Raw genomic sequence first — 7,636 nt, forward strand, 5'->3', positions numbered from 1 at the left:
TTTAGATAATAGTTGGTCTGGAGTGTCATAATACATAATGGGGATGTGCTTATTTGCTTATGTTAATAATCTGATTATCTGTATTTCTGTTTATTTCCTGTGTCGTCAATAAGGCTGTCCAGAACTGAAGGACGTAAATAATATTTCTCAGTGTGAGATTGTTTTATTTTCAAAATATTTCGTTAGCTGATTATTTGTCCATGGAACCTGGTGAGACGCATCCATGGATCCTGAGGAAACTGGCAGAGGAAGTATCTAAATGACTATCCTTCGTGTTTGAGAATTTGTGGCACTTTGGTGAAGTTCCCACTGACTGGAAAAGAGGAAAAATAATCTCCTGTTTTAAAAAAGCCAAAAAAGGAAGACCTGGGGTACTACAGGCTGTCAGACTTCTGTGCCCTGCAAGATCATGAAGTGGATCCTCCTGGAAACTGTGCTAAGGCAAGTGGAAAATAAGGAGGTGATTGGGGACAGCCACGAGATTACTCAAGGCCCCATCAACCTGGCCGTAAGCACTCCCAGGCAGAGGACATCCAATAATTCTCTGGGCAACCTGTGCCTGGCCTCACCACCTTCAGAGTAGAGAATTTCTTCCTAATACTCAATCCAAAAATACCACTTTTCAGTTTAAAACCATTCCCCCTTGTCCTATCACTGTAAAAAGTCCCTCTTCAGCTTTCTTTTAGGACACCTTTAGGTACTGGAAGGCTGCTGCAAGGTCTCCCCGGATGCTCCTGTTCTCCATGCTGAACAACCCCAACTCTATCAGTCTGTCTAGTAGGGGACATACTCCATCTCTTCAATCATCTTCATGGCCCTCCTCTGGACCCATTCTAACAGGTCCATGTCCTGCCTGTGCTTGGGGCCTCAGAGCTGGATGCAGTTCTCCAGGTGGGATCTCACGAGAGCAGAGCAGAGGGGCAGAATCACCTCCCTTGACCCGCTGGACACCGTTCTTTTGATGCAGTCCAGAACACGTTTGGCTTTCTGGGCTGCAACTGCATATTGTCGGGTCACATCCAGCCTCTTATCCGCCAGCACCCCCAAGTCCTTCTCCTCAGGGCTGCTCCCAATCCATTCTTTGCCCACATTTGTGCTTGGGATTGCCCTGACCCACATGCAGGACCTTGCACTTGGCCTTGTTCAACATCGTGAAGTCTATCAAGGCATCCCAATGGATGGCACCCCTTCCCTCCAGCGTGTTGATCGCAGCACACAGGTCAGTGCCATTGGGAAACTTGCTGAGGGTGCACTCGATCCCGCTGTCAGTGTTGCTGACAAAGGTGTTAAATAGTGCCGGTCCTGATACCAACCCCTGAGGATTGTCACTTGTCACTTCTAAAGACTGGGACATCAAGTTGTTGACCGCAAATCTTTGCATGAGACCATCTAGTTAGTTCCTTATTCACCAAGTGGTCCATCCATGAAATCCATGTCTCTCCAGTTCAGAGCCAAGGATGTTATGCAGGTCAGGGTCAAATGCTTTGCACAATTTAGGTAAATTGCATCAGTTGCTCCTCCCTTACCCACCAACACTATCACCTCACCACAGAAAGCCACTAAATTTGTCAGGAACAATTTGCCCATCTTGGCTGTCCCCAGTCACCTCCTTTTTTTCCACTTGCAGGGCACAGAAGTCAGACTGACAGCCTGTAGTACCCCAGGTCTTCCTTTTTTGACGTTTTAAAAGGAGATTATGTTTCCTCTTTTCCAGTCAGTGGGAACTTTATCAAACTGCCACAACTTCTCAAACACAAAGGATAGTCGTTTAGATACTTCCTCTGCCAGTTCCCTCAGGACCCATGGATGGATCTCATCAGGTTCCATGGACTTATGCACCTCCAGGTTCCTCAGATGGTCTTGAACCTGAGCTCTGCCTCTTCAGTTATCCTTGCCTACAAGCACTGCAGGGAAATACCAACTTTACCTATTCAAGCCTTCTTACCAGAACAGAGCAAAGATGTCTTCTATAGCCCCTTACACATCCTGTACCATACAAGGCCATTAAGAAGATAACAAATCTCAAGTTCCTGTATATGTCTCTTAAAATAGGAAAGAAGTTCAGTGGTTCTTGGCCTTTTCAACTAATTATAACAATTTCTCAACTTTAGAACAAAGTTGCACACTGCCAGAGAGCATCATCATTCTGTCAGACAGGGACTTTTTGATTTCATTGGTTTTTAAAAGGATTCAGTTATTTGAGAGGGGAGTCTTAGAGCTCCTCCAGGACTCCGGTTGAGACTAATAATTAAAACAGGGAAAAGGACCTAAACAAAGAAATACAAATCAATAGTTCTGTGTATATCTGTAGGTGGGAGCCACAGCTATAACAGCTTGAAACAAATAACACTCATTATTTTTCACAGTGATAGGCAGTTTATGCAGAGAATACACAGGTAGGTAGGAGCTCTGGAAGAAAAAAGAATTCTGTAAATTTCCGTGGATCAGGAACAGCATGTAACATTTTCTTTTGCAAGAAAACAAAGTATCTCTGGATTCATTCCCACACCCTGCAATATATCAACAACTTTCTCTCAAATACCTTTCGGCTCAATTGAATAAAGGGCTGCAATCATCGGTTTTGACAAGCCTTTAAAATTGCTCTTTTTTTTTTTTCCCCAGATCATTTTCAACAATAAATGCAATTTAAATTTTTATGATGAAAGTATAAAAATGCTTTAAAATAGCTCAGGTATTTTTCTAGAGAAGGTGATGTCATTCTTTCCATCAGTAGAGAATATTTTATTCATGCCTTAATCTTTGTTTGCTGATAAGTAGAAAAGGAATTGGAACATTAGCAGTATTTTGATATTTAAAATTAATTATTTTCCTCTGTTCTATTATCTTTGCCAGTTAGTTTTCATTTTCCAAAAGTATTTCAATTGCCAAATTTGGCCTTTGGGCGTGTTTACACTGTTCTAATGGGGCTTGTGTGTGTGTACTTGAGAAAAGTATTTGATTCATGAGTAAGTACTTCATTTTGCCTGACATGAACTGAGATAAAATTTTTTTATAATTCCCAGCAGTTGTCTAAAAACCTTCTTGGGGCATTTTTCTGTGGAAGAAAAGCAATACTTCATAGTTATCTATGGGTAGTAATAATAATATATATATATATGTATGTATGTATGTATATATAGTAAAAATCCTTTCTAGATTTTGTTTCCAGTTTTAAATTCCTGAGCAATGAGATTAAAGTTTCACTTCTGCATTACTTGTCATTTGGACAAGACCCAGCTGGCTCTTACATACCTATTCAAGGGACAATATCAGGAATACATTCACTGATCTTGAACTGCCTTCTCTTCCCTCAGTGAGACTGAGCACAATTGCAGATGTTCTTTGGGACATGGAGGAGTCCTTGAGCCTGGATCCATCTCCTTGGAAGCACAGGGCATTGCAGCTGAAGGGCTCCATCACATGTCTGTGACCAGCTGTGTTTTCCAGAGTTCCTGATACAAATCTGCGATTCCTTCTAAGCATCCAACACAGAACTGAGTAGAGTGGCAAAAATATGGTGGAATATGATTCTTCTTTGGTCTCCAGCACACTTGTGTGGGTATTATCCAGCTTTCACTTTGGTTAAGATATTTTACATGTTTTCACTCACTGAGAGACTCACTCTCTCAGATAAGGTTGTATACACACAGTACTTTATACTTCTACCAAAATACTACAAGAGCATGTTTGATTTTCCCCATGGAAAATAAATTAGTTGCAGGATCCTAATGAAGAGATTTGGAAGAATGATAGCTCAAGTTTGTAATGATTTAAATCAATATTTTGGTAATGCAGGGCATGCTGAACAATACCTCTCTGCTCCTGTTGATTAAAAAGACATACCTGCTCAAAAGTGTTCCTTAATTGACTGCCTGCAGTATCATGTATTGATCCTGTTCAGTATAACATAGAGCTGCTAGAGGTAAGTACTTTTTATATAGATATCAGAATCATAGAACAGTTTTCTGCCATGGGCAGGGACACCTTCCACTACACCAGGTTGCTCAAAGCCCCATCCAACCTGGCTGTGAACAGTTCAAGGGATGGGGCATCCACAACTTCTCTGACCAACCTGTTCCAGTGTCTCACCACTCCAGGTAGGCTCTCACAAGAGCAGACTCAAGGTGGAGAAATATCTCCCAGGGTGAAGTGTGCTGGCCACGCTTCTTTTGATGCAGCCCAGGATACAGTTGGCTTTCTGGGCTGCGGGACTGCATTGTCAGGTCATGTCCAATTTTTCATCCACCAGTACCCTCAAGTCCTTCTCTGCAGGGCTGCTCCCAATCTCTTTGTCCCCCATCCTGTACTGATATTGGTGATTGGCTTGATCCAGGCGTGGGATCTTCCACTTTTCCTTGTTGAACTTCATGAGGTTTGCATGGCCCACTCCTCAAGGCTGTCAAGGTCCCTCTGGATGGCATCCCTTCCCTAAAGAGTAACAGCTGCCCTGCTGTCACTTGAGATGAATGACCCACTATAAAATCAGACACTGAGAAGAGAAATTTGGCTTTAAACATTGTGTTGTTTGCTAGAGAGGTAGTAAATGGATCATAGCAATAACCCTTGTAAGTTGTGTTACCTTCCTGCATTCTTCCCATTTGACATTGTGAATCGTACTTGTTACACAACGTATTATTGTTCCCAAGTTAACTGCAACTGCAACCTTTCCTGTGGCCTCTCTGGACCTGTGAATAAAGTGAGGTGCTTCTACAACCATGTAATTTCTCAGGGTGGAGCCCTGTGAGGGGACATCTTTAGCACTAAGATTTTAGGCTAAAAATCCTGCAGTTTACTGGCATCACTGCATCTGCAGTTATGTCCCCTCAGTGGTAATTAAAGGCTTAGGTAATAAGTAGTAAGACAACAAGTGACACATGTGTGCTTTGGTCTACCAAATCACCCATCATTTAGAAATTCTTTCTCTGTTAGAATCAGGAAAGAAAAACATACAGTACTAAGAAAAAAAAAAAAATTGCATTGGCTCAAATTTGACCTTTACTTTCTAGGGACACATGCACATGTTGATATTCAGGGAACTACCAGAGAGTAACAGAGCAGACCCAACACAGCACTGCTAAGAATTCCTGGAAGACATTCCTGTAGTAGCATGAAGGATCCCAAATCATGGGCTCCGAGAGAGATATGGAGTTCCTGGAGCAGGTCCAGTGGAAGGTAACAAAGTTGATTAAGGGACTGGGGCATCTCTCTTATAAAGAGAAGCTGGGGAAGACGGGCCTGTTCAGTCTTGAGAAGAGACAAATGAGAGGTGACTTCATCAATGTCTGTAAGTATCTGAAGGGAAGGTGTCAAGAGCATGGAGCCAGGCTTTTCTTAGTGGTGCCAAGCAACAGGACAAGAGGCAATGGGCAGAAACTGAGGCACAGAAAGTTCCACCTAAATATGAGGAAGAACTTCTTTACTGTCAAGCTGAACACACAGTGGAACAGATTGCCCAGAGAGGTTATGGGAGTCTGCCTCACTTGAGATATTTGAGAACCATCTGGACACAATCCTGTGCAATGTGCTCTAGGAGGACCCTGCTTGAGCAGGGAGGTTGGACCAGATGCCCCACTGTGATCCCTTCCAACCTTACGCATTCTGTGATTCTGTGACCAAAACACTGTTACACTAAAACATTGTGCAAGGATGAAATAAGTGTTTTTCTCTTATCTAAACAAATAAGAAATGTGGATGGGGAATGCCATTCCTGCTAGTATAGCAGTATAGTGGCTAGTATAACTTTGTAGGCTTCTAAAATACCAGAGAATATTTTATTAGTTTTGTGTTTTACAGTTGAAGACTTTACCCTTAGCTAAGCCAAAAAGAGTTGTCAAAATAATAATAAAAGGAAACCATCATAGGCAAGAGTGGCAAAAAGAATGAACTTTTTACTTCTTCAGCTAACATGGATCACAGTGTAAGAATATTGATTTTAGTCATTGTGGGCTATAAAAGATTAAATCTACTTTGCCCAGTGGATAAATGATAAATAAGTACCCCAGTGTAATATTTTTAAGACTACGGCTTTGTATTAGTGATCCATTAGGTCTTGGAGGATGTCTGAAGGGGTCAGCAGCAAAAGTCTCTGTTGCACTGTGGGTACCACAGAGCTATCTTGGCTTGCAGAAATGGTTACAAATAATGGAAATTAAATGTGCTAGTTATGATATGACCCAAAACAAAAAGGATGTTCCTGGCCCAGGGATCTTACCATCCAAGTATAAGAGGGACAATAAGAGATGATGCAGGTGGGAAAATGCAAAGAACCAGTGAGACGTTAATGACTGCTCAGCACTGCCTTTGGCAGACCAATGTTCACAATGGACTTTTAAGCCTCAGCATAAAGAGCTCTATAGGTGTTTGTGGAGGGACAGATTAAAAAATATAAACAACAAAACAACTGATAGAAACAAAGTATTCCTTGAAATTGTGAAAGTGTGGCATATCTAGGTATGTTCAACAAAAAGTTGGCAACATCGTGTCTTTCAAGGCCAGAGGAAAGCATGTTGGAATAACTGAGATAGATGGTAACAAGTATTTGTTGCACTGGGAGACTGTCTTGAACATGTAACTTCGATGGCAATGCCTAGCTCATTTGTTTTCAGAAAATGAAATCACAAAATAACATAATGGATTAGGTTGGAAGGGACTTTAAAGATCGTCTAGTTCAAATCCCCCTGCCATGGGCAAACATCTGCCACTAGACCAGGTTACTCAGAGCCCCATCCAACCTGGCCTTGAACACTTCAGAGATCAGGCAACGTCAGCTTCTCTGGGCAACCTGTTGGAGTGTCTCACCTGCCTCACAGTAAAGAATTTCTTCTGAGTATCTAATCTAAACCTCGCCTCTTTCAATTTATAGCCATTTCCCTTTGTTCTATTGCTACATGCCCTTGTAAACTGTGAGTGAAATGTGAGTACATTACAAGGGTCAGAGCAAAGCCGAAGTGCAGAAGCTTTTTCAGCGTGCACTGGCTCTGAGCAAAGCCAGCTGGAGTGTCTCTGTATCATCCTCATGTAGCAGAGAGCTGGCCCAAGCAGGACCCATGTAAGAACAGACCAGAGATGTTTTCCACTACACTCTGTAGGAAATATTCACATTTGGAGTAAGGTTGGAGGTGGAGCTACTGCTGCTCTGTCTGTTCTGTGTTTTGATAGGATGCTGATCGTTATAATGAGAAGGTTAAGGAACACCACAGAGGAAAGACAGCAAAGAATTAAGAGCTTAATTATAGTGAATTACTGTTGCTATCTCTAAGGTCAACCCAAAATGTTTTTATGTAAAGGAAAGTTTGGTTACAGAATCACAGAATATACCAAGTTGAAAGAGACCCACAAGGATCATTGAGTCCAATTCCCGTCCCTGCACAGGACCATCCCCAAGAGTCACACCGCGTACCTGATATTGTCCAGATGCTTCTTGAACTGTCAGGCTTGGTGCTGTGACCAGTTCCCTGGGGAGCCTGTTCCAGTGCCAAACTACCCTCTGGGTGAAGAACCTTTTTCTAATATCCAACCTAAACCTCCCGACACAACTTCAGGCCATTCCCTCGGGTCCTGTCACTGTTCACCACAGAGAAGAGATCAGTGGCTGCCCCTCCTCTTCCCCTAACGAGGAAGTTGTAGACTGCAAGGA

This window comes from Manacus vitellinus, unplaced genomic scaffold (assembly GCF_001715985.3).
Source record: "Manacus vitellinus isolate BGI_N305 unplaced genomic scaffold, ASM171598v3 scaffold_13_pilon, whole genome shotgun sequence".
Classification (NCBI taxonomy): domain Eukaryota; kingdom Metazoa; phylum Chordata; class Aves; order Passeriformes; family Pipridae; genus Manacus; species Manacus vitellinus.